Here is a 9,160-nt window from a genome sequence, read left to right on the forward strand (position 1 = left end):
ACAAGTCTGACAGGAGCTTACTACTGAGACAAACAGCAGAGAACCAGTAACGATGGCCTCTTCCATGTTAGAAAAATTGACTTTTTGGATCATGATGCCCCCAAAACAAGCATCGTCGCAATAGCCAAATGAATATCTGTATAACTTAAGGGGCATCCTGAACTGCATTCTTGGCCCATCAACGAGTACAGTTCAGGCTACTCATTGTGAATCAGGCTTTAGGGTACCAGCAACATTGCAGCAGTGTATGCTAGCTATGTGTATTGATTAGCCATACCAAGTAAATTCGGCCCCCTTTAAGTAGTTGCTTCACTGTAGTCATACTACATTTTCTGGACACGTTGGTCGAGACTAGGGGCTGCATCAAATGCCCTGGGAAGCATAAAAAAGTAAGCCATATGTTAAACATTCGCAGAAAAGAGATAGTACTTTTCGACGACATGGAAAGGCAGTGTTCAGTAATCATGCAACAGAAGTTCTGCAAGACTGCACGCTAAACAAAAGTACATCTGCAGCGAAAAAGTTTATGGCATGCAATATTAACAAACCTAGCTTCCCTAGTGTGCCTGTGCACAGTCTGGGCGAGTGCGAGTGTCGCACTGGGCGATTATCGCACAGTAACCGCAAAGGCTCATTCCCCAGTCGAACTGAGTGTCGAAACAGCTTGTATGGCAAGTGAAAAGTGTCATCGTACACCCTCCTTCGTCGTTGCTCCCGTCAACCCTGCTGCCTTTTTCCTGTGATCACCTTGCAGGCCTTGGAATGTTCATTGTAGGCACCACCTGTGGGCATGTCAGTGCATGGAAGAAGTGTTTCAGTTCAACGACGTAAATTCACCCGCCTCTTCGCTGCCATCCCCTTGCAGCATGGAACAATTGCTTGTTGTGTGTGGCATTGCATAAAAGAGTTTCGGTTGAGCAAGACAAGAAATGCTCTTGGTGTTTTTCAATTCAATTCAATCAAACAATTTATTTCCAACGACTAGTTGGGGGGTCGTGAGGCAAAAAAGCTGCGCTTGGCAGCTTTTTGAAAGTGGAAGGCCACACACACACATTTTTGCATCGCATGTATTCAGCGCGCACATTCAACCAGTTCGGCACAGCATGGTACCCATTTGGAACATGAAGCAGCACATGGGCTGCATGCAATACAATTGGCACTGATTTAACACACTAAGTCTTGCCACGTGATGCAAAACTTCTGTCATGCACGGATGGCACTAAAAAACATTTGGTGAATGCCAAAAGTTTACACGGTGCTAAGTATCACAAGTCTGGCACATGCTGCAAAAGCAGAAAAGCCACATTTGCAAATGACAATGTTAAAGTATAGTACACAACTAGATAATTATGCAACTGTTGCAAGAGACAGTGGTCAGGAGGACTAGCAAAGCCTGTAGAATGCAAAACGCATTTACATACCAGAGATGATGCAGCATGAATGTGCATGGCCAGTTCAGTTCAGTGATTGTTGCATGGCTACATCCTGACCATGACTGACGTGTTTGCGGATATTCAAAATGCAGACTGTACCAGTGTGGTGAGTGATGTAAAGGTACAAGAGTGTTCTTTAATCCGGAGCTCTGCTATACGCCATTCCTGATAGGCAACATGTTGCTTCTAGATGTTAAAACTCACAAAAAGAACCAACAAAATCTTATACCTGTACATCGAAATATCAACATCAAAGTTGCAGGGATACTCATGAAATGTACGCCTGATGGAAGGAAAAGATAGAAAAAAAACATGCAAAAAACAGGTTTACGTACAAAATCGCTCCATCACCTGTCACAGGGTAGTAAAAAAAGCAAAGAACGAGAACAGAACGCAGTTTCTGGACCTAGCAGAACGCAAGGGGAATAAAAGCCAGCTTCTGCGCCTGGCAGAAGCTGGAAACTAAAAGGATAAACAGCACACCCTCTATGGCTGGCACAAGTTCGAAAAAAAGGATCGCAAAAATTGAATTTAAGGCGGTGCGTCCGGCGGCTGCATGTGGTTGCGGAGCAGCAGGTTCAGTAGCCCGGCACAGTCTGCGAGCATCTGATGTCGGGCTTAGTCTCCACGCCATGACAAACACTGCCATGTGCTGTGTTGCACATGCTGCCTGCAGCAAGACGACTGCCGCCTGTTGCACCGCAGCTCATGCTTCAGCCACGGCGACGGTATGAGGAGCGGCTGCAGCATCTGCTGATGTCTGACTCTGCAAAGAAAAGGAGCTTCAACTGCGAACTTCTACTCCAAGTGATTAGAGACATGGTGTCACTTCCATGATAGACATTATGCACTCAGATATACAGGACAACGCCCCACAAGACATGGTCTTACAACGCAATCGGGAACGCTCAACAGTGAATGTCCATACATTATGTTCTATTTATGTACTAAATTTGGTACGTTCTCTCTCCACATACCTGACTGCTGCTCTCAATGAGCCTTCTCCAGGTTGCCGAGGAGTCGCTGGTGGAACTCGCCGTCGTGATGGTTCCGCGCTCGGTCAGCGTTACGCCGAGTTTCCACCAGCAGCTGTTGCACTGCATTCTTTTCCATGCGCATACTCCTTCTAGGCGGGCGTGAAGCTTGCTGGCTTGGCCCTGGCTTGTGACTCCCGGGGTCTCTCAGAGGGAAAGCTGCACTTATTGAATGCAGCACGCTATAAAATAAGGAAACTGATCTGTAGAATGTACGAGTGGACTATGTCCCTTATAACTTCAGATGCTCTTAGTGATGTAACGAACGGACCGTTGAAGCAACATACATGATGTGCGCATTCACCAAACCAATAAGTGCCTTAACAAACTCCAATGCAAGAGGACAAACTTTGCACAAGCTGAAAATGCCTGATTTGCAGTAGCGTTTTGTGGATAGTGTTAATAATTGTAGTTATACGTCTAGCCCTGCAGATCATAGAAATTGCAAGCACCTTCCAACTCGGGCACTGCGGAGGCTTCATATTAGCAGGCCGACTCACCGGCTGCAGCACTCAGCTTCTTGGCGAGGAGCTCCCCCAGCAGCACACTTTTGCGCTGTCATCTGTATGAAAGCATTACAGCACAACTGATCAGTGGACAGTTTCAGCAAAGCGTGTAGTGAATCACAGTAGAATGAACGGCAACTTCATATGAGGCGCAACGACGACAATCAGATCCCTAGGAACTCAACAAAAACACTGCAAACAAATTCCGAAATTGCATTTGTAACCTCCACTTTATGCATTGAAAATACATCAAACCCACAGAGGAGCTAAACAATGTGCACAACTCACAAGCAATACAGGTGAATGGTGAAATGGTTTACCTACCTCCTGACATTGGCGAAACTGGTGCTGGTGAGGTGCTGCTGCTGCTGCTGCTCAGGCCATGTGAGGACTTCTTCATCTGGTTCCGTCTTTTACAGGTGTCCACGTACGTTGTCCAACAGCTGCAGGCAGCGTGCTGGGCTCTTCATTGTTATTTTTACTTTCAGTGAGCCAAGGGATCTAAAGGCCGGAATTGATGAAGCGTTTTTACAGCGGCAAATAGGTGATTTTCGCTGGACGGCACTACTCGACGCCCGGCGTCAAGAAAAACGTCCGCCGCTGCCGATCTGGACCCGCCAGATATTGACGCTCGGCGTCCCGTGAGACCGGAAGCGGCGGGTGAAGCGAGCTAATAGCATCGCAGTAAGCCCGCTCTTCCGGTTTGGCCGCCTCTGCCTGTCGCCACCGCCAACATGGCCGGCTAGCTAAGCAGTGATTTTGGCAGTTGTCTGAGACTGCACCAGCCACTACTTGATAGTGGCGCTTGTCACATATTTGAGGACTCGGTGGAGTGCCTCGAGCCTCATGTTGGTGTTGATCCCGGCCGCTGTCGGGAAGAATGCTGCCCAGACTTGTGGACGCTGTCCGTAATAGCCTTGAAATATTCTGTGAACGTTCCAAGACCATTGGTCGTGTCTTCTTCTTGCTCTCACATCACAAAAGCATCCATGAGCCTTTCAAACTATTCCTTTATTTGTGCTTCCACCACTTTTCGTAGTGCCTGGAAAATGTGGATGCAAGGAACAAGGAAAGCAAAGTAATGAGCTGCTTCATGTTGTTCTGCAAGAAGCAGCACAGAAGCTCTTGGCTACGTTGCATGCTCTAGACTAGAATGCCAAGAGACTGTGTGCACAAGTGCAGTGTAGGTTGCATAGGGTCTTTCACCTGATTGAAGGGCCCTTCAACATATACCGATACCAACATATATCAATATAAACATATATCATCATATATTATGCAATTTTCATGTTAGACATGGTTTCCTCAGCTGGGGCACATATCATTGGCTGCTGCCCATTTTCTTAATGGCATATCTGGCTCATATATCGCCCCATTTCTCTAAACATAAGGTACTCGTTTTGTATATAGGTTGGCGCTGTTGTTAATCATTTCTGTCAGATTTTCTAACGTTTCCATTTGATACTTGTGCCCCTTATTAGTCTGAGCTTGCACATTTGTTAGTCATACCTTATACGAGAATCCTTGCAGTTCACTTATTTGATGTGCTTTTTTATTGGCTCCTTCCAGTTCTTATCAGTGAGCCTAGCCCATAACAAGCGTTGTTCTGCGTCGCCCATGACGGCACTCCAGGCATTACAAAAGGCAGGTGCTTCGTCGCTTATGAATACACGAGCTCTTACGGCACCAATCTTTTTCTTGATGTAAGTTAAAAAGACCTTCATGGCCTTTTGGTGTACATTGTAGGTACTACAAAAGGCGACTGGAAATCTCGCCCCAAATTCATCTACACACTCCAGGGTAATGAGGTAGAAGTGGAGTAGAGTAACGATCCGTGGAGTAGAGTAACGATGAAATAAGTTTTCTTTTCAGAGCAGGGGTAACCATACTTATGCCATTATTGTTTGATGGGTGGTTTTTACTCGACATATATTCACTGTGCACCACCTGTAGGGCCCTGACAGAATGCCACCTAACTGTCACGTTCTAAATTGCGCTCAAAAAGACAATTGGTGCTTTTCGTTCATCAGTGTATGCTTGCTTTCGCAGAAGCGCTTTCTTACTGACTTCCTGTTCCCAGTGATTTCTTTCACTCTGGTGTGCACCAGAAAATCAGGAAGCGTTGAGTTCGCCTTAAGAGCATGATGCATGATGTCCTTGGCTCCTTTTGTTCCTAATATACCGGGTGTCCCAGCTAAATGTAACCAAACTTTTAAAAAAGGCGAAGTGTCCTAGTCCAGTGAAACCACCTCAGGGTTGTTCATAGTCGCGTGGCCTAGTCTTGAATATTTTTTTCGCTCTTCAAAGTTAATTAATTAGTAAAGGTTAATTAGCTAACTTTTTAATTATAACTTGAGGAAGAAAGTGTCAATGCAAAAAATTTAGACCACCTCGAAAAACCGCGAGTAGTGCCGTTTCCGTCAAGTTACGATTTACGTAGCTTCATTTAATGGCCTTAAAAGAAATTTGTCACGTGACCAGCTGCTCGTTCACTTCTCTGTCCCAATGTGCACCCAAAGTCTCATCGAGGAGAGGACTTCAGAAAAAATGAATTTTATTCTTTATGGCGCGTCTTGGGACGTTGAAGTGGAGCAGTTGTCATGTGAAAGCTTTTTCTTATTGTGCGGGTTATGGTTAAACGCCGGTAAAAAACTACTTACTTAAATATTACTTTGCTGCAGATGTCTCAGTAAGCTGTTTCTCAAAGCGATCTACAACTTTTCCATTGACACTTTGTTCCTCAAGTCAATAATTAAAACGTTTGTTAATTAAGCATAACTGATTAGTCAACCTTGAAGAACGAAAAAATACTGCAGACTAGGTCACGCGACTCACAACAACCCTCACTTGGTTTGAGACGGCTAAGACAACCCGTGTTTTTTAAAAGCTTGGTTACATTTAGCTGGGACACCTGGTATATTAATGACCTCCCTATTTCCGTTACCTCTCACATTCATTTATTTGCAGATGACTGCGTAATATTTCGTGAAGTTAACGATTCTAACGACACTCTTCTTTTGCAAAAAGACGTGAGTGGTGTAAAACGTGGTCAACGGAACTGAACAAAATCAAATGTAAAGTACTACGTGTGTAATGCATTTCTACACACCCAACTTCTTATCATCTAGATAACATCGAACTAGAACAAGTGTCTTCATACCGCTATTTAGGCGTTCACATAACAAGTGATCTAACTTGGTCTTTTCACATCAATTCAGTGATTAACAACGCCAACCGCGCCCTCGGCTACCTTCGCCGTAACATTTCTCTGCCCCCACCTCCTTGAAACTTCTCTATAAATCTCTCGTTCGTAGTAAGTTGGAATATGCTGCGTCCATTTGGGATCCCTTCACGGGAAACCTGATCAGTTCCCTCGAAATAATTCAGAATAACTCGGCACGTTTCATCCTTCAGAACTGTAACCGTACCGCTAGCGCAACCTCTACGAAGAATACATTACAGTTACCATCTCTTGCTAGCCGTCGAAAGCACACTCGCCTTTGCTTAATTCCTAAAATAATGTATCATAACCCCAGACTGCACCGCGATCTTATACTTCCTCCGTCATATGTTTCATCACGAGTTGATCATGAGCATAAAATTGGTATTCCTTTCTTTAAAACATAATGCGCAGCTAAGTCTTTCCTTCCACGAAGAGCAAAGGACTGGAAACACCTTCCCGGAAGTACAGCCTGCATCATCGACCATCAGCTTTTTAGTTCTGCCTTAGCTACCAGTGTATAATTAGAAATGAAACGCCCTGTACTCAACCACTGTATACAACCACTCCCCTCTTCAATGCCCTCGGGCCTTGAGGGTAGAATAAACGAAAATGAGAAATGAATTTGTTACACAATGCCTACAGTCGCTTGTGGTCCCATGGTGCATCTTTTTGCAGACATCGACACACTTGTTCACATGATATATAATGCTTTAATACAGATAATCCATAGTAATTGTTTGCTCTAATTAGTGACCAGAGTAGAGTAGAAGATTAATATGTATGATTATCTGTAATAAAGCGAATTAGTGACATCTTCCGCTGTGGCTCGGTGGTTATGGTGCTTGGCTACTGACCAGAAAGACGCGGGGCCGATCATGGCCGCGCGGGCGCATTTCGATGGAGGCGAAATGCTATAGGCCCGTGTACTGTGCGATATCAGAGCACGTTAAAGAACCCCTGGTCGTCACAATTTCCGGAGTCCTTCACTACGGTCTCTCTCATAGCCCGAGACGCTTTGAAACGGTAAACTCCCATAAACCTAAACGTGATCTATAAAATGGTCGGTAATTAAGTGTTCCTGTACTCTTAATTTCGCCTACTCTGTGATGTGAGAGGACCATAGAAGGCCTTCGTTTATCCCCCTGAACGAACTTTTCTCAGTTCTCCAGAGTTAGTGTGCTGTCTCTGGGCCCAGACGACAGCAGTTCGATCCACTTGACCACCTTATTTCTTGTCGGCGAAACCGCTTTTCTGCATAACTGCCCTCTTTACGATTTTTTTGGTCCAGGTTTTCCGCCGTACGGTACCATTAACGCTGGCGCGTTAATACGAGTGAAGCACAGCATGTGCGACATTTCTCTCGGCACATTTAATTTCTCGATGTCCTCAGCTCCAAAGCATTGCTGTATCTCACGGCACATGCGAACCCAACTCCACTATATAGCTTCTGTAATCTGGACCACCGATGACCGCAGCTTGCAGCTTAGCACAATTGCTTTTCACAAAAACTTCAATATTTCGTCGATATTTCGCAGGGCAGCCCTTTTCCTCCAACCACTGCTTGACAGTGCCAAAGCATGGAGCCCAGAAAATTGTTCGTGGTCATATCCACTATAACTGTAGTGAGGTCGTGAGATTGTACCATAAAGTTTGTCATTCTATTGAACAGATTTTGACAAGTCAAGAGGAGTGCTCAGGCCAAATTTCCTGTTGAAATGCACATTTTCGGGAAGCTTCTTGCTTGGAAGCATGTTTTTTATAACATCCCTCGTAAAATTCTTTCGTCATTAAACATAGCACTCACATACATATCAAATCCCATTGTTGCAAAGCAAAGTCGGATTTTTTGGACAAAATCTCGTATATTTTTAACTTTATTACTTTTCCAGTGGTCACCTGCCCCTTTTTATCTATTTTTATTTTGCAAGAGTATGCAATCTTATACGCGGCCTTCTCTTTTTCCACCTGCATATGTAAGCAGTGCCTTTTGCTCTGTACTCATACTGACAAAGGATTTCTAGTGCTTACCGGTGGTCCCATGTGTCCCGTCTATGCAGACGCGGCCTGGTCCAATGCTTTTCAGGAGCTGCTGCTGTGCCTCTTTCATCAGAACCATCATGAAATCAGATGTGTCGAGTAGGTCACCTTGCCTTCCCAAGGCATCGGGGACGTCTTCAAAACTGATTCTTGAGAAAGACGACAGGGTTGTCTGCCTCGTTTTTCACCTTGTCCACCCAGAGACGAACACTCGTCTAGTGATCGGCATGAAGACGCTCGGGGTCGCTGACCTTGTAGTATCCCATTATGTATAAATCTTGCCCTGCAAGCAGATAGATCCAGTTCACCGATTCGTCCATATGGTCCCTTACGCCATCCAGCACACGGTCCAGCGCCACTCCTATGAGTTTGGCTTGCAAGAATGAAAGAAAAGATGAGCATGTTAATAAGTGCTAGGAGAACTTCTCCATTAACAATATTTCTTCATGTGTAATGCGATCTTTTTGGGCACAAAAGAGGAAAAAAACATGTAATTTTTTGTGAGGGTTGGCTTAGTGGGTGCCTAAAAGAAAAAACAAAAAGCTGGGGCGTAACTGAGGAATTATGCTGCGGTACACGGAAACACGAGTTCAAGTTTCCAATAAAAGTACCTCGACAAATGTCTTTCATGCGCTCTTTCTGTTTGAGCAGAGCCACACAAAAGATAGTAAGACCAATACGAATAAAAGTAGTGTCCCAACACGCCATCACCACATTGACTGTGCACATAGATGCCTCATCATAACTGCTCCCAGTCTCCACCAAGTGGCGAGTCATGCCTCTGGAACGTCACTGGCTGTTCTCGGCAACGTTTAAAGGGACCAAGGAATGGTATACACTGAGATTAAGAAAAGCCCACGCACCGCATCACCGCACCACGCATCAGAGCACCGCAAAAATTCTTCAGCTAGCTTCATTAAAACCGAC

The 9,160-nt window shown here is 45.0% G+C and overlaps 1 pseudogene; it reads right to left on the minus strand.

The window, feature by feature from the left end:
• Nucleotides 1-4,476: 4,476 nt before the first annotated feature.
• On the minus strand, nucleotides 4,477-8,589 carry LOC149369793 (uncharacterized; annotated as a pseudogene).
• Between the last annotated feature and the right edge of the window lie 571 nt (nucleotides 8,590-9,160).

This window comes from Amblyomma mixtum, chromosome 1 (assembly GCF_055824585.1).
Source record: "Amblyomma mixtum isolate Tamu chromosome 1, ASM5582458v1, whole genome shotgun sequence".
Lineage (NCBI taxonomy): Eukaryota > Metazoa > Arthropoda > Arachnida > Ixodida > Ixodidae > Amblyomma > Amblyomma mixtum.